At 46.8% G+C, this 18,365-nt stretch overlaps 2 long non-coding RNA genes across 3 annotated transcripts in view; one reads left to right on the forward strand and one right to left on the reverse strand.

The window, feature by feature from the left end:
* Positions 1 to 8,813, reverse strand: part of LOC136305160 (uncharacterized) — a 31,833-nt gene extending 23,020 nt beyond the window's left edge. The window contains exon 1 of one of the 2 annotated variants that reach the window (XR_010725086.1): positions 8,527 to 8,813. This is a non-coding gene — a long non-coding RNA (uncharacterized lncRNA). The remainder of the gene's footprint in view (positions 1 to 8,526) is intronic. The other variant, XR_010725085.1, reaches the window with a different exon arrangement.
* A 1,061-nt stretch (positions 8,814 to 9,874) lies between these two features.
* Positions 9,875 to 18,076, forward strand: LOC136305161 (uncharacterized). Its single transcript, XR_010725087.1, has 3 exons — positions 9,875 to 10,020; positions 17,064 to 17,286; positions 17,454 to 18,076. It is a non-coding gene; the product is annotated as an uncharacterized lncRNA (long non-coding RNA).
* The last annotated feature ends 289 nt before the right edge of the window (positions 18,077 to 18,365 follow it).

Genomic DNA, 18,365 nt, shown 5'->3' on the forward strand with positions numbered 1-18,365 from the left:
ATTATATTCATGGCTTTTCCTCCCCAAATCTTCAATTTTTTCCCCCTCATTAGAAGAAAATTCCTTCTGTCCTAAAATCTGGGGGATGTTTTGAATGGTTAGATTCCAAGGGGGGGTGGAAATTTCTCTCCTACCAAAATTCAGAAAATAGTTTTCTGATTCTTTTGCACTGCCCGTAACTTCACTGTTATTGATTAGTCAGAATCCTCACAGCAAAGGTTAATTTAACAAGGATGCAGAGAGCAGAACTGCATTTTCACTGCCTAGACTAGAAAATAACTGAATTTTCCTGGGTATCACAATTGGATACCGCTGACAGAGGCTGCCTTAAACTGGCTTTATTATCAAAACAGAAAGAGGGAGAATGACAGCAGGAAAACGGGAGAAAAATCAGAACATGCTGAACTCAATGGAAACAGAGAGTGCAGTTAAGATCAGCTCCCTGGCTAGAGGTACTGAGGGACAGATGTCTGTATTTGGCTGATCAGAATGAAAGAAATCAGCATAAGGGGCAAAATGTCTAAAAGTGGAATGGATGTAAGAGCAGAATTCTTTGCATTACAGGCATCCATTGAAGGCTATGAAGGCACTCTTTCTTTCTATCATTACTTCACCTTATAATCTCAGCTGATATAAAGCAAAGTGCTATAATTAAAAATGAATTCATTTATTCTGAACACATTCCTTCCTTCATCTTTGTCTTTAACTTTGCTCTTAAAAGCTTTAACACATTTTTTTCATTTGACATTAAGCTTCCATTTCTTCCCTCCAGAGTTATGGCACTTCCCCATGTGATGCAGAGGTATGTTCAAGTCAGTGCACGTTCTGAGACTGCAAATCACAGAATGCAATGCTCTGAGCAATGCTTTCCCTGAGACTTTGCTCTTGCATGTGCACCAGAAAGCTTCCAGGGGCCATTTTTGCCATTGAATACCAAAAAAGGTTACTACTATGATAGGGGGGAAAAAAAAGTCAATTATTACCCAACAGACAACATCAAATGCACAACACAGCATCACATCATGGAATGATGATCACAACTTGTGTGGGACAACTGTCAAAGCAAAGACTTGACCGAAAAATTCAGTACAGTTCGTACTGAATTTCAAACTTCAAGGAATATTTTGTTCTTTAAAAGACACATTAAAAAGGAAAGAATTCGGTAGCTACAAAGACAAAATTATAGAATTGTCACTGAATAATGACTTTCCTTGGGTATTTTCTTCTAGCTTTTAGATTTTTATCTTTTTTAAGAAATAGATTGAAATAAAATTTAAAACCTCCTCAAATACCGCTGAAATCCAGTACCTAAATATTTAGATATACCTGTGCCGTTCCACATAAAAAGTTGTTCAAATTCACTTGCTACTATAATTGAGTTACATCATGCTTCATCAAATGTTGCAGTCGCTTCAAAAACTTTTTTATTTCATTTTAGAAGCATTGAAACAGAATCCCTGTTGTACAAAAATTTGGGGTTCACTTTCATGCAGAGGATCCAATACGAAGATGGAAAAGTAGAAAATTAGCATATTAAATCAACTACTTTGCAGAGTGATTGCACAATGCACTAGAGGATCAAGTTCCTTTCAACAATTCATTTTCAATTTTGTGACAAATCATGATATACAATTCCTTTTCTATCACGTTTTGATTTCAATCTACCTACATGCACGGAGAAATATTCTTGCTAGGAGTATGTAGGAACAAGGTTTAGATCTTCATATCAGTATAGGAATAATTTGATGCCTGCCTTCACTAGAGGAGAAAATGCCTATGTTTGCGATAGTGATGGCAAACAATGTGCTTTTGTGGAAAATTCTTGCCGTCTGGAAAGGTGTTAAATGAACACTTTGTTAGGTTATTGGTTTGTTTTGCTGATAGCCAGAGCACTTCTTTTCTATCTTTGGCATTTATTGTTCTTTGCAAATTGCTTTCCTCAGCCGCTATAGCAATACAATTTAACACTACTTCAAGCATATCCTCACTTGGGACTGGAAAACACTGACAAAGAAATGCATCAATTAATCATCACAAATTTACTCAAAGTCATTAGGATGGAACTTACTCTCCTATATCAGGGTTCAGTTGTCTGCTAGGAATACAGCAAGTAAAATTTAGCACAAACAACTTTAAATGTTTATCTTTTGCTCAATAACCATCTTCAGGCCAGATGACACACTGTTAACATGCTAAGTCGGCCATTGTATTGACTACAAAAAAGAAGAATTAGATACACTTCTACAGATTTGACCTGTATTTGCACACACTAGTCAATGTTTTCTACTGAAAAGAAGAAACTCTAGGGGGAAAAAACCTATTAAGGTAAAATTAATAACTTAGATAAAAACCAAGTTAGGATAGATGGGACACATACCAAAGTTTTTCACATGGGCAGATCTATTACTCAGCACTTCAGACCTGAATGTGAGCTTTGACCCAGCACAGCTTGGAAGAACACCACGCCAAAATTGAGATCTCAAGCCGAAGAACAACCAGATAGATTTTCGTTCTTTATTTTCTGTACAGAGGGCAGAAAGTATGCTGCTTTACCATTTTCCCTCATGGAGAAGCACGGTTATTTAGCTCTTTGCACAGTGATACAACTTCAACAGCCACACCTTACCCAGGCACTTAATTTTAAGGACACCATTTATCTAATTGGAACCAAACAAATATCAGCACATTTCAGCTTCAATGGTTACATAAATCCTTTGTTACAAGCTGAGAGTTTCTGCAATGAAGTGGACAAGCAAGAAAGGAATAATGAATGGAAGTTTACAACTATTCCTCTGCAGATTTAGTCCAACAGAAGTTGCAAGAGCTGGATTTAGTTTTCCACCCCACCCGTCACATTTTTCACTCAATTATGCAAGGAATTCTCACGTCTTGAATCTTAGTGTAATAAATCAGATTTGCAGTTTGATTCCAGTAAGTGGTTTCAAATAGAATAAATTCTATCACAATTAACAGAATTCATGGAATTCGGTGTGTATTCCATCTAAATTTATCTGTCTGTGCATAGGTATTCTCATCTCAAGGGATTCACAAGAACATCAGACTCATGCTTCACATACAATTCTTTGTTTTATTGTTGCACTAAAAACACGTGCCATTTAGAGTTGCAGCTTCTGTACATTCAGGATTTAGAATAGATGATGTTCTCCTTCAATGACAAGTAATCTTTTTCTAGTCCTGTTTCCTACTCTAAAGTGAAAAAGCTCTGAAATACAGTTGGACCAATAAAACCCAATGATACAATACCTACTGCATGTTTCCAGCTGGAGTAGTATATGCAATTATCAGGAGTAAAAATATCTAGAATTCAACTATGTAATATTCTTATATGTATATCAGTATATAAATACAAGGTGTCTTACATATCTCTTTAAAATAAGACTAAAATTGTTGCATGTTCTAAAAAAATACTTCCAGACAGCCAAAATTTAAAAAGTTTTACAATTAAAAATGGGGTTTTATGAAATTATTTTACATCCTTTTTAATTATAGTCTGAAATGGTATAGCATTTACTTTGAGAAGAAGAACAATCTGCAAAGTAGCTAAAGTAATTTTTTATCTGTCACTAAATAGAAGATGAACCATTCCAATCTCCCTGGAAAAAAAGCATACCTTCTGGCAAAGTTCTCACTCTGCTCTATTCCTCTTTGTGCTGTGAAATACATGAGGAAGTAGAACAGGACAAGAAATTAAAAAACAAACCACACTACTTTGTATTTTCAATTTCTTGCTCACTCTTGTATCTGTATAATCCATACCGTGATTTTATCAAAAACCTAAACTCAAAATACTTGTAACAAAGATGAAGCAAAAAAAAAAAATCATCAACTACTTCCCTGAAATAAATTCTGAAATAGTTTGGGAGAGATTAATAGTTCTTAAAAAAACCATATTCACTAGCATGACTTTGAGGAGCTAAATAACAGGCCTATAAACAGTCTGCAATTTTTCAATACAAAATATCGTTATATCTTTCAAAAAAAATCTAATGTGCCAAGTCTTATTAGTATTAGAAACATATTGCTCATAAAATAAGAATTGCTCTTTTGATTATGAATTTTTTGGCACCAAGATAATAAACACTGATTAACCAATTCTACCTGAGATATTCGATTTTTTTCCCCTAAAGCAATTTCTCGCTTCCCAGGCTAGGAGACCCTCTTGCAATGCTGCAGTAGCTTCTCTGGTTGCGCAGAGCCCAGAAAGCACACGGGGCTGCTGTTCCAAGCAAAGCTACAAGAAACAGCCTCAGAGAGCACAGGATCTGCCGAAAAAGCGAATTCTTGCTTCCTGGACGAGGAGATGCAGTTGCCATGCTGCGGTAGCTTCCCTGCTTGTGGAGAGCCCAAAAACCGCGCGGGGCTCCTGGTCCAAGCAAAGCTACAGAAAGAACCTCCGAGAGCACTGAGATCCACCTAAAGCAGTTTCTTGCTTCCGGGCTAGGAGACTGTCTTGGTTTTGATAGACAGGTATTTGCCAGGGAAGATTGGAGTCTCTCTTAGAATGTGGAGATTCAATCCAACGTGGAATATGATGAAATACATTACAAAGACAAGAACCTTACACACGTTTATAGCAGCACATCAGCTACAGAGCACTACAAACATTTTGAAGGAAAGGAACTAAGGTCTCCCAGTGGCAGCAAGCACCATTTGTTTCCTTTACAACAGAAGGTGCTTCTAAACCAGGACTACAACAAAAACCCCACACATTCAAGGACCTTCCCGAGCTCTGTTCATTTGCCCAAGCAAGCATGAGTTAGAATCGTGCAACTCCCTAATGCCCTATTATCAAGGGTCAGCAAGGGAGAAGAACCCAGTTCAGGCTCCCCCAGCCCATCTCCAGGTTTCTCTATAAGCCCTCCAAGGGGCTACCTGCTCCCACTGCAGAACAGAACCAGCACCCAGCCAGCAGCTCCTCAGTCCTGGCAGGTCAGCGGCACTTCCAGGAGCACACCAGGCTGGCAGCAAACTGCCCAAAGGGCACTCAGCCCTAGACCCTTCAAACCCTCCAAAGTAGCTTGGCCAGGGGGCAGGGTCAGCACCAAAGACACAGACACCAACCTCAGGAGCTCAGGGTCTTTGGCGACAGCTCAGAGCAGCCAAGAACCTCCCAAGGAGAAGCTCAGCAATGCTCCCCAGCACTGCTACCCAAGGTGACCTACAGGGACTGAGATCCAGCACCAGGGACCCTGAGCCTTACCCCCAGCAGCTGGGAATCCCCTGTCACAACCCAGCCCTGGAGAGACCCCCAGAACTGGCAATTCCCGCGGGTGCGTCCGCCCGCAGGCCAAGAGGCTCCGGCTGTGCCGGGACAGGGCCCAGGTCGGGCAAATGCTGCAATAAACAGGCGCACACAACTCCCACGGTGGGAACAGCTGGGCTCAGCCTCCTCCGGCGTCGCCCCAAAGCCTGGCCAGGGCTTCAGGAGCAATGCAGGAGCTGCCTTTGGCCCCGCTCCTCCCAACAAGGCCACAGGACTCATCTCAGGGCCCTGTCCGGCCTCTGAACACAGAAAGGTCAAGCCATGTTTCACTAATGAGCACGGACCTAGCCCAGAACACTAACGATCCTGGCTACCGCACTACCGACAGGATACAAACACAACATCTGAGTTGAAGGCTCACCCAGAGGTCAGCTTTGCCTCAAGACTCTGCTTCAGGCCTCAGGCCTTCAGGAAGCCCCAAGCTGCTTGAACCTCTGCGCAAAGCCTGCTCCCATCTCCTGTGGAACCTCACAGATCAGGCAGCACTTCCTCGGCCCACTCCTGAGGCTATTTAGCCTGCCAGCAAAGAGCAGGGGCTGACCTGGGAATGACAGAAGGCAGGGAGGGGAAAGGACCCTTTTGCTTCCATCCAGAAAGCCAAAGGCCGTCAAAAAACCCTCTGGTGAACACCTGAGCAGCACCAGGAGATGAAAGGCCTGGCACTCCTGACTCCCAGAGCTCCCAGGCCTGCCTTGCCCCTCACCTTCAGCCCCCATCTTGGACAGCAAGGCAATCCCAGGGACAGAAATCCAGGCTCCTGCTGCTCCTGGACGGAGGCACCCAACAGCTCTGTGCTGGCTCAACATGGCAGCAAAATCAGGATGCTGCTCTTCCTTGGGCAAAACTCCAGCCACTAAAAAGCTGGAACGCAGGACAACCCTGCCTCTCCACCGGGGCACTTGGATCCAGCCCTACTGACACATGGACATTTGAGACAGGAATCCATAACCCTCCGTGAAATCACAGCACAGCCTCCAGGTGTTTTCCTGTTCGTGTCCTCACTTACCTGGCATAGGCTTCTTCCAAGGCTTTGCAGACACTTTGCCTCTAGCCAAAAAGATTAACATTGCCTTCTTTCCAGCTTTCAAGAAGTCACAGCAAGTCATCCTGGTCCAATGTTCCACATCAGATTCTCCCATAAGAAGATAGATATTTTTCCATTCAGATCCTTTCTCAAGCTATCAAGAAAACCAGGACCCCACATGCACTCCCAGAAATTCTCTCAGCACCATTTGCTGCTTCTCTCTCTGCCAGGGCACCAACAAGTCCTGGGTTGCTTCTTGTTCCATGCTGGCCAGTGACCTTGAGCGATAAAAGAAGGCACCAGTATTGCTGCTAATTTTACAGCCACAGGCTTTCAGCTTCGCACAGGTTAAAAGCAGAAGCAGACACTCCTCCCCCTGCTGGAGCTGATGGGTCCATTCCCCGCTCTGCTCTCACAAACCCTTCAGTCCCGCTGCCAAACCCAGCACTGCTGCAGATCTGCAACACAACAGCACTTTATCCACGGGGGGCTGCCCCAAACACACATTTCCCATCACGGGTCCAGAGCAGCCCCAGCGCTTATTTTACATCTCCCCAAGCACGGCCAAGGTCCCCCCCAGGTGCACAGGAACATCAAATCCTCACGGTGTACCAAGAGCACCAACAGGTTCAACCCATTCAGGCAACAACTGCTCCAGTTCACTGCCGGGCACTGGCACTGCTCGGTGTGGGAGGATCCACTGAGCTCCTGGGTATACTGAAGGACAAAACATTTCCCATCATGTATCCAGACCAGTTTATTCACGGGGCTGCTCCAAACACACATTTCCCATCAAGTAACCGGAGTAATCCAAGTGCTGATTCTACCTCTCCCCAAGCGCGCCTAAAACCCCATGCACACAGGAACACCACATTCCCACAGGGTGGCAAAAGAAACTGGAATAGACTTCATCCATTATTCCTCAGACAACAATTAAACCAATTAACCACCGTGCACTTGCAGTGCTTGGTTTGAAGGGTCAATACACCTTCTGTACATGCTGAGCTACAGAGCATAAACACAAAAATGAATCTTGCTCTGTAAATAAAACCAAACAGAAAGAATAACCATAAGAAAATTCCATAGACAAGGAAACTCTTGCATGCCTTTAAGCATATCTCCTGAGAACTCAAATAGCCATTTACAACAGGAAGTATTCCCAAGCCAGACAAAAGCCCCGAACACTGGACCTAGTACACAAAGTTTCCAGTACAAAACCTTCATGCTTCATGACAAAGCTAAGACAAGGAAAAAAGCTCCTCCAGACAAAACAAGTTAAACACTCTCTACCCCCACGATAAAAGTCCCCAAAACATACCCCCAAACCAAAAGCAAACAAAGCAACCCAAACAAACCCCAGCTGCCCTGAGTGCCATTTATCATTCAGCCCCTTCCCAGACTGGGGACACTTAAGGGAGGTCTCACACACCTTTTCCAACTCTTCTGCCCCTGCTTCCCTGCCCCTCAGGCACCACTGCCCTGCCCAGGGCTGAGGCAACCTAAATATTATGGAACAAAAAACTTAAACTAGCAGAAATAACTCACACTACTCAAAAGCTGTCTCTGCTTCCAATAAGTAGCCCTTTGAAACATGATAGCACTTTCCACAGAAATTCTATAATTGAAGTCACTCCATAAACCAGCCAAGAAAGCAAACCTCACAAGGTTGTTTCTTCCTACCATGTTCTTCCTAGTGAAAGGCTAATTAAAACCTTCACTACCAGACACCAGCCAGGCCCACATGTCACGGGAGATTAAAGGGGGAAAAAAAAGACAGGAAAACTTTGGTACCTTCCCTAAACAACACACCCCAAGAGTACACGTCCTCCCCCCCCCCCCCCCCCAACACCTGCAAACACATCAAGGCTTAGCATAGCTTTGATTTATAGGAGAACTTACCAAGAAAATTCTATAGCACAGCACAAAACTCCCCACATTCCCTCTACCTCAACCATAGGAAAGCTCAAGCAAGAGAAAACACTGAGACAGAATGCACAAAAAAATCCCTGATTTAGCACCAAAAAAGGCCAAAAACAAGCTAAATTAAAACAACGTCTGCCTCCTAACCACACATAACAGAATATCTTGGAATTCAGAGAGAAACTCTGACAAACACACAGAACAACAGCCCCTCAGCCCTACCTACCATCACCCACTACATAATAAACACAATCCCACACAGCACAGCTTATACAGAAACAAATGAACAAATTCTCACCGCACTAAAACAGCCTGGAGAAACTCCATACCCACACAGACAGACCTCAGCATTCCACACCGAACCACAGATCCCCACAGCCCCTTCCGGGGCCCTTTTGACCCCCACCCGGCTCGCGATTCGTGGGCTCTCTGAGGCATCGGAAGCGCTGATTGGACAGCGGGCCCTGGGAACCCACCCGGCCCCGGCCCTGCCCAGCCTGCGCTGAGGGCCCGGGGGCTCCGCCCCGCCCTCAGAACCGGCACCAGCCCCCCGGCCCCGATCCCCCGATAACCCTTGGCACCGGCCTGGGCTCTACCCCCGTACCGGCCCCGGCCTCAATCGCCCCCGGTCCTACTCCCTCGTCCCTGCCCCGGCCCCGCCTTGGCCCCGCCCTGTGCTCTGCCCCAGACTCTGCCCCGGCCCCGCTCTGAGGGCCCGTGGCTCCGCCCTCTCCCTCGATCCTCCCTGGCCCCCCCACCCCGGCCCCGGCCCCGGCCCTGCTCTGAGGGCCCGGGGTTCTGCCAGATCCCCCGGCCCTGATCCCCCCCGGCCCCGTTCACCCCCGGCCCCAGCCCCGCTCCCCCGCTGCAAGCCCAGGCTCCGCCCCGGCTCTGACACCAGCCCAGCCCCGGCCCGCCCCATCCCCCCCGTGGCAGGTTTGCGTTCGGTTTGTGTCTGAGAAGTAGGATCTCTGCCAGAATGGTGCTGTTGGGAAGAAAGTAAATCTGCCCCAGGGATCTGCGATAAGGGATAAAGTTGCAAGGAAGGGGAGTATTTATAAATGGTCTCCGTAGTTCCTCGTAATTCTGGGTGTTTGGATTTAGCCTGGGATTGTCAGCTAAGTCATAAAAAAGCCAACCAGGCTTCTGAACTCTCAATGAATGTTTGAAACACTTCCACAGAAAGACAAGTTAACAATGATTCCAAGGCAAAATTCTAAATGGAGGGTAATGACTTCTGGGGGATTTCCTAAGGAATTGTGGATCTCAGGCATATGGACTTTTGGAGGTGGAATCCCAGTTTCAGCCTTGGGCACCTGCAGAAGAGGGACCCTTACCCATAGCAAGGAAAGCCCGCTGCCCCAGCGTGTCAGGTGCAGACATTGAACTCTCTGGGGAATAAGCAGCAAGTCCGCTCTGCCCCTGCCCTCACACTCGGAGTGGCAGCAGCCGCAAGGTGAGAGCTGTCACAGAATGATTGAGGGGACAGACTAGCCCCAGGTATGAGCTGTAAACGGTGAGGGGAGAACAGAGCAGCCACAGGTGTGACCTGTCAGGATAATGAGGGAGCAGACCAGCTGCAGGTGTGAGATGTTACAATGATGATGGGGCGGTTCCTGCCAGGGGCAGTTTAACAGAGGAGCCTCGGTTCACTTTTCCATTGAGCTGTAGAGGTTGAGGAACTCATGTTGAGTTTCTATGTGGGGTTGCTGCAGTGGTGGGAAAGCCTCTTATAGTGCCTGCAGGAGTACATGGATGTGGAGTGTTTCTTTGTGGCAGACAGCAGCAGCAGGTAAGCCAGTGTGGAGTTGTAGGGGGGATTTTTCTCTTTTTCAGCTTTGTTTTGCTAATCTCTTTTAAGTGCTCCCAGAAGAAAAAGGGCTTACGAAGGCAAAAAGAGTTCAAAATGAATAATGAAACTCCTCTTCTGTTTTTGTTTGTGTTTAAAGTAAGAGGGATTTCTCTCCACCTGGGATTTTATAAATAGGGGTACTTATACGTGTTTTTTTTCACTGTTGCTTCCTTTTATGATATATAGTCTTTTGTTTGATTTTTTTGGCATTATTTATTACATGTAATTTGGTTTTTGAGTGAAGATAACTTTATGGGTGGGTTTGTATTTGACATATGTCTTGGTTTAGGAAGACAGGTATCTGCTAGGTAAAATTACAATCAGAGGCTCTTTGGCAAAGATTTGGGAAATAGGAATAGCAGTTCTTTACTAGTATGTAATACAAAGCAAACAAACACAAAAAAAAACTCCCCCCCCACCAAACAACTACAGCATTAATGACAAACGACAACAGTACCAAGAACCTTGAGGGCTTTGTTTCACAAAACCCAGGGCAGTTTGGTTTCGGTGTCCCTGCAGGATCCTCAGAGCACCAAGATGGAACTGTGGAAAAGTCCCGGCAGGTAGCTGGGATGGCAGGGTGTCCTGGCAGGCAGGGGCAGGATGTCCCGGCAGGGCAGGGGGTGCAGGGTCACGCTGCAGCAAGAGGAGCAGCGCCGAAGAAAGCCGAAGGAGAGGCAGGGCCTGGACCAGCTCCCCGCGGGTGGCTGGGAAAACTCAGGATTCAGGCCGAACCGGTGATAGTAGATTTCCCAGGACTGGATCCCTTTGGCCACAGTGAAACTCCTCCAGCCAGCAACAGCCGTTCTCCCCTCCGCGTGCTTTTCGGCAGCTGAGCTTCTCCAGGAGCGGCAGACACACGTCTCCCCGAACGCCGGAAGCAGAAAAGCACGCCGCTGCCTCAAGCTTTGTCTTTTACCTGCGTTATCTCCCCCTTCCACCTTTTGTCCACCTCTTTGTTTCAGTTAAGTACTCTCAAGTATCCAACACTTGATCTCCTTGGTAACTTGTGGGGAAAAAATTCTTTAGAGAAAGAAGGAACAAACCTAACCCCCAACAACATACAATTAAGTAGCTTTTTTGATAAGCTTCTGATATGTGCTATTGGGGTTTTGATCATTGTGTGCAGGGATTCAGATTGGGTAGGGCCACCCTGGCTGGTTGAAGTTTAGGTGTATTGTTAGAGGCAGCTTTTTTTTTTTTTTCCAAATTTTTTTCTGTTTAATGGTTTTAAAGCGGCCTTTAATAACTTATTGTGTAGCTTTATTTTGCTTGGCAATAGTGTATGATGAGGAATGTGATCTATTTACTTTACATTAGGCTTCTTAGTTTACATGTGGGTTAGGTTGTTTTTGAACTGAGTTGTGTTGTTGGAGGTTTTTATTTTGGTGGGGTATTATGTTTTCCAAGGATTTGTTTCCTGAGGTTTACAGTGGTGTAATTGGTTGTAGTGTGAGGTATGGGGGCGGTTTTATTTATTTAGGGGTGGCTTTTATCATGGTGTGTAGTGTTTTTTTGGTGGGTTTGAGGTAAGGGGCAGTAGTTCATTTCTTGGAGTATAATAATATTTAAAATCAGATTATTGTTTTTTTGTGTTATAGGGATTTGTGTATTTAGCTTGTTTGGCTATAGTATGTGTTCTATAGTTATGGATAATTTGGGAGATACTGTTTATAGTTGAATGGATCTTTTAGTTTTAGGGTGGGGGGGTCCTGGGTATTTACTTTGGAGGTTTTTTCAGGAGACTAGACATAGGAGTTATTTTTATTGTATTTGGTAGCTGGATTAGGAGAAATAATAGTTGGCTTTTGTTTGGTGGATTTTTGTTTGTTTTTTCTTTTCTAAAACTCCTGTATTTGTGTGGTCAGGGTAGTGGTGTTTCTGGTGTAAATCTAAGCATCCATTACTGTTTGTGTGAATTAGGTGGTCCACAGGTAGTATACTGAGACCCTCCCACTGACCGGCAGATAGATCTGCTGAGATCATGCATTGATGTTTGGTTTTCTGTATGGTACCTGACTAGATAGACAGCAGCTGGGTGACAGCAAAGAATTCCCAGAGGCAGAGGCAGCCTTCTTTAGCACACAGTATGGATTCTCATCTCTGAACATCCCAGAGATAATTGGAAAGCTCAGAGACACAGAGGGAATGAAAGCAGGGTGCCAGGGCAGGAGTCACTGGGAGGGGTTTTGAGACAGGTTTAGAGACAGGGATGTCCCAGATGTGACCCCTTAGGCTACGTGAAGAGAAAGTCTCATTTTGGATCAAAGTGCTGAGGTGTGCAGGGCAGAGCAGTCTTGGTGTGTATTGTGTCACTTGTCTGTTGTGCACTCTGTGTCTTTTGGGTGTCTCGTATGGTGTGTCTTTTGACTTAGGCCTTTGAACAACCTCTTGGAAATGCTAGGCATTGTTCCTAACAGATCCTATTCCTTGGTGAGGTGCTGATGCCATTAAACCTTATGCTTCGACACATAGTAGAATCCGTCTCTCTTCGCAAGCATGCAGGCTGATGCCTCTTCAAGTCTTGTTCTGAGCTGTATCACCAGCTGTGCACCGCCCTTATCCGTTCCGGTGGATTAGGTCTTGTAAGAATGCCAAGATAGGTAGAGGATTCTGACCGTAGGATTCTTGGGCATCTGTCTCTGCGTCTTCTGGGATAAGTCATCCCGTTGGCATCTTCTTCCTGCAGGGTTCTCTGAGCCTGGTCAGCTCGCCTTCAGTCTTACCTCGGTCATCTCGTTCTTAGTTCGCTGCTCCTTCAGGGTTATTCTTCTTGCCAGAGGATTTGTGTCCCTGTTGTGTCCCCTTGTTTGTCCTGTCCTGTCTCACGGGTGTTGGTGTGTGTTTGGCCCGGAGCTGCTCTGCCTTGCTGCTCAGTCTGGGTGTATGGGTAATAGTACAAGTCCTGGGGACTTGAAATTTGTGATGTAGGGTGTAGTAGGGCTGTAGAGGGTATTCCTAGATTGCCACCAGGTGTCTGGAGCTGTCCAGTTATCCTGCAGCCCTTTGACTTCTGTCCCAGCTTTGTTTCAGATGCAGAGGGATGAAATCCATGGCGGAATGCCCCATCCTGGGTGAGGGGGCTCCCCCGAGAAGGTCAGTCACTGTTTGTGTTTGCAGTGGAGGTGTAAATGGTGGCTATGTTACAGCGCTGTTCTTTGTCGTTTTTTTTAGGAGGTACGGCCGGATATCAGCGGGCAAGGTGAGCAGTGATGGGTAGGCAGTAGTAGTTACTATTGCTCAAGTCTTATTTGCTGGTGCAACTCTAAGCATTCACTGTTCTTTTTTTTTTTTTGATTTTCGGGTGTCCCCCTACCAGATGTGCTGGCCCCGGATGCCAGAGGCCAGATGGGTGCAGCATTAAGGTATATTTGTGGCGTGCTTCAGTCAGAGCTGGGAGGTGCTGTTTCACAGCAACTCGGCGTGATTTTTTGCTTTGCGGGTGCTGCTGCTGTCCTAGGCGTGCCAAGGAACAGAGGGAGCTGGTGAGTCGGCCTTTAGGCAGAGTGACCCACAGGTGTGCGCCGTGCTCAGCACGTACCTTTTCCTTTTGCTGGGTACGCTCCCGGCAGCCTCTGGAGCGGGATGAAGATCTGAGGGGGAGCCACGACAGCGGTGCTGAGGAGCCCCGGGGATTACTCTTCTGGAGGGGGATAGTCGCATTTTCTGTTTTGTGATCCTAGGTAGTGTGAGGAGGTGTGGAGCCAAAGTTTGGGTACAGCGGCCCTGAGGTGGACGCAGAGAACCTCTGGACGTCCACGGTGCTGAGATGTTCGTTTCTGTCGAGGATGCATTTCGCCTGCTGGTGTTCCAAAAGCTAAGTGTTGGGGCTGGCGGTCGGGAGAAGGGAGAAAACCTTTTCAGTCTTGGGTGGTGATTTAAAGTTACCTTACAGGAGAGGGCCCTAGTGGGATGATCCCCTCAGGATTAAAGGGTGAGGGTTTCTCCTCAGCAGCACCAGAGCCTTGGCAGGGCAGTTCTGACCCATCTCCATGTTCTAGGGAGTTTGACATTGTTGGTCTCCTTTTAGAGTCCAAAGGGTTAGGGTGCAGCGGGGGATTCCTGGCCCAGCACACCCTGGGATCCCTTTCCCAGGAGCATCCTGTTATAGGGCAATGCTGATTGCGAGGTGTACGGTAGTAGGGTTCAGCAGGGGGGGGTTTACAGTGACACACAGAGGCTGAAGGAGGGCTTGAGAGGTAAAGGACTCGAGGGCTAGAGAGCACACAGTGAAAATCAGGGGTACAGGCTAGGATACAAGTCAGAGTACAGGTATACTGGCCCTCACAGCGCTGCTACCAGCACGCTTTCCCTGAGAGCAGGTGCAGGCAGCAGCCCTAGTGCGGGAACGTACCAGACGCTCTGACATGTGCAGACACGGCCAGACAGGAAGCGATAGTGGGGAGCAGGATCCAGCAGGGCTGGGGATAACGGGGGTTTTCCCGCCCCACCCACCCTGGGATTCCCCGTCTCTCCGCAGCCGGTGGAAGTGCTCCTGATTTCCCTCTCGGGGCGGCGGTTGGTAAGGCTTCGTGCCTTTGCCTGTGCAAAGAGTTTGGCTCTGTCAGCCTCTGCCCTGTCTCAGGGCCACGTTTTTTAGGGTAGGCAGGGAACAACTGTGGATGTACCTGCCCTGCTTGCAGGACAGCTCTTGGGACACTAACGGTGTAGAGCGTCCCCGCCTTGAAGGTGTAGGGCTCTAAAGAAGTAGGGTTCAGAAGGGGGGAGCTTATAGTGACACATACAGAGGCTGAGGCAGGGCTTGAGAGGTAAAGGAGTCAAGAACTAGAGAACACACAGTGAAAATCAGGGGTACAGCCTAGGATACAAGTCAGAGTACAGGTATACCAGCCCTCACAGCACTGCTGCCAACACTGTTTCCCTGAGAGAGGTGCAGGCAGCAATCCTAATGGCAAGGCAATGCCAGAAGTCCTGAGAGGTGCAGGCAGTACCCCTAAGCTAGGGCCAGACAGGAAGTTCCCATGGTGGGGCAGAGTCCACAGGGTTGAGGTTCACTGGGGATGTCCACCGTGCGTTCCTGTCCTGCCCCAACCGGGGATGCTCACACCCCTAATGGAGGCTGTGGTGGGTGGGCTCAGTGCCAGTAATGCCTCTAAGGCTTTGGCACTGTGAGTGTCAGCCTCTGGACGCAGCTGAGGCGTGCTGCCCGAGGACCCGGGCCTTCTTAGGAGATGGTGAGTAGCAGAATTGCTGGTTTTTGGCTGACGTGCTGCTAAGATTATGCTTTGATATTTGGTTTTCTTGATTGTAGCTGACTTAGGAGACAACTGCCCGGCAACAGCAGGAATTTCCCTGAGGGAGAGGCAGCCTTCTTTGGCACCTGGCGTGGATTTGCCTCCCTGGACATCTGAGAGAGAAGTGGAGGGCTTGGAGCCCCACAGAGGGGATGAAAGCGGGGTGCCAGGGCAGGGGTCAGTGGGAGGGATTTTTTGAGTCAGGTTTAGAGACAGGGATGTCCCAGATGTGACCCCTTAGGCTACATGAAGAGAAAGTCTCATTTTGGATCAAAGTGCTGAGGTGTGCAGGGCAGAGCAGTCCTGGTGTGTGTTGTGTCACTTGTCTTTTGTGCACTCTGTGTCTTTTGGGTGTCTTGTGCTTCATGTCTTGTCCCTTAGCCCTTTGAGGGGCCTATTAAAAATCCTGGCATCCGTCTTAGCATATCTGGTCTCTGCCTTCCTCGGCCAGGCGTCTTTGTTTCGTGTTCTCGGACACACGCGTTGGAATCCGTCTCTCTTCGCAAGCATGCAGGCTGATGCCTCTTCAAGTCTTGTTCTGAGCTGTATCACCAGCTGTGCACCGCCCTTATCCGTTCCGGTGGATTAGGTCTTGTAAGAATGCCAAGATAGGTAGAGGATTCTGACCGTAGGATTCTTGGGCATCTGTCTCTGTGTCTTCTGGGATAAGTCATCCCGTTGGCATCTTCTTCCTGCAGGGTTCTCTGAGCCTGGTCAGCTCGCCTTCAGTCTTACCTCGGTCATCTCGTTCTTAGTTCACTGCTCCTTCAGGGTTATTCTTCTTGCCAGAGGATTTGTGTCCCTGTTGTGTCCCCTTGTTTGTCCTGTCCTGTCTCACGGGTGTTGGTGTGTGTTTGGCCCGGAGCTGCTCTGCCTTGCTGCTCAGTCTGGGTGTATGGGTAATAGTACAAGTCCTGGGGACTTGAAATTTGTGATGTGGGGTGTAGTAGGGCTGTAGAGGGTATTCCTAGATTGCCACCAGGTGTCTGGAGCTGTCCAGTTATCCTGCAGCCCTTTGACTTTTGTCCTAGCTTTGTTTCAGATGCAGAGGGATGAAATCCATGGCGGAATGCCCCATCTAAGGTGATGTGGATTCCCTGAGAATATCAGTCACCGTTAAAGATGAGAGTCGCTTATGTCAAATTTATTGGCACTCCAGTGCAGGCCCCTTGCATTTACAGCTTCAAACAAGTGGGTCCCTTGGCAACCGTCCTGGGCAGCAGCTCGACCCTGCTCCGGGCTGGGCTGAGGGAGCAAACACTTGGGGCTGGCACTGCTCCATAGTGAGGGTACTTGTGAAAACACCTGGATTGTCCTGGATATTTTTTTGAGCTTTCTACAAGGTCTTAAGCATCAACTTTGTAAACATAAATGGCAAGGACTGAACACATGAGGCGCTGGAAAATTATATGCACCAAAGACACCTTTTTTTTAAAAAATAACTCGGTGGCTTATATGTTAATTTTGAGACTCCTTTTTGGCCAGCTTTACTGTAAAAGAATCTCATTTAAATTTAGTTGCTTCAATGAATTTTTTGTACAAATATGCTCTAGTGTCAGGAGATTAAAGCAGTAACACCAACATGCCCCCTCTGGAAGAAATTTCTGCGTCTCTTCAGACCTGCTGGTTTGCAGTAGAGTTTGAGCACATTTTGCTGCAGCTTTGGTTCTTAATAAGTGTAAGTCGATGGATTGCTGGATGATTTCCATAAGTTCTCCTATTTTGTAGGAGCTGCACGGTGAGGTCAGAATTCTGAGGGAGGCCCTGGCAAAGCTGCCAAGGGCGAAGAACATGGATGATCCAGGGGCTTCTCCCACCTGAGTTTCTCCTGGAGCGTGCTGTGTGTCATGCCAGATATTTAACCCGGGTTTGGGGTGTTCTCCTGCAGTCCCAGCTCTAACTGCTGCCCCTGAGCCCAGGCCTTGCTCTGTCTCAGCACTAAACCTGGCAGGTGGGTGTGCTTTTCCAGCCCTTTAATCCCACAGGCAATCCCAGATTCCCGGAGCTCCCCGAGGCACAGCATGGACTTGCTCCCTGGGAGCTGCACTTCAGTTTGCCTGAACCAAGGATGGCCTGCCTATGTTTGTAACTTTATTCCTGCTGTTTTTCCTTTTCCAGGTTGTTGGCAAGAAGGAAAGAGCCAGTAGGAAGTGAAGCCATTGGAAGGCCTTATCCCAGTCCAAGGTTCCCACTGGTCTCTCTGACTCCTGGATAATTGCCTGACCATAACCAGAGACTCTCAGTTTGATTTCCTGCCTTTTCCAATAAATCCTTGCTTTCAGCTGGAGTGTGTTCATGGTATCATCCTCCTCCTCTTCCATGGATTTGTAAATAAAATTTCTGGCTTTTGTTGAGTCAAATTTTTTTATTGCAGGAATTGTGGCTCTTTTGTTCCACTGAAACTTCCCAACTCTGCTCAGAGTTTCAGATATCAAATACAAGTAAGACTGGAGTTTCTTTGGGTTGTTACTCCCACAAAACACAGATAATTTTTGGATAGGAGTAACTAGACCTGTTCAATTCCCCCTTCCCTTTAAACTCAGAGCAGAGGAGGCAGATTTTAAACCATTGTTCCATGAACTTCCACCAACTTGATGACTGTTCCAAAAGTTTTCAGTGTTAGAAATTCCTGAGCTTGTTTTCCAGGCAAGCTGGGATTTAGAGATTATTCCTTCCTTTTATTTGATGTTTTTTCTCTCTGCTTCTAGTAAGGGAATATTTATTTTTTCCAAATTTCCATCCTGATTAGAATTTTTGTACGTCTTAGAGCACATTTCCAAGGAAATCTACCAGATGCATGTTGGTAAATCAGAAGCTATTTCACACTATTCACCACCATGGTGCCATTTTTTTCCTTTCAACCCCCTAACACGGCTAATTCTACCCATGCACAGTATTACGAGCCGTAACTTGGTGTCAAGGTGTATTTCAGAGGTAGCAATAAAACAAAGTTGACATTATCTTTTGTAACTCTCTGCACCTCCTTGTTTACTAATAAAGAAATCCAGAACAAAACAAAGAGAAAAAAAA

The sequence above is a fragment of the Chamaea fasciata genome, unplaced genomic scaffold, assembly GCF_029207755.1.
Source record: "Chamaea fasciata isolate MVZ Bird 193981 ecotype frontalis unplaced genomic scaffold, bChaFas1.0.hap1 SCAF_297, whole genome shotgun sequence".
Classification (NCBI taxonomy): domain Eukaryota; kingdom Metazoa; phylum Chordata; class Aves; order Passeriformes; family Sylviidae; genus Chamaea; species Chamaea fasciata.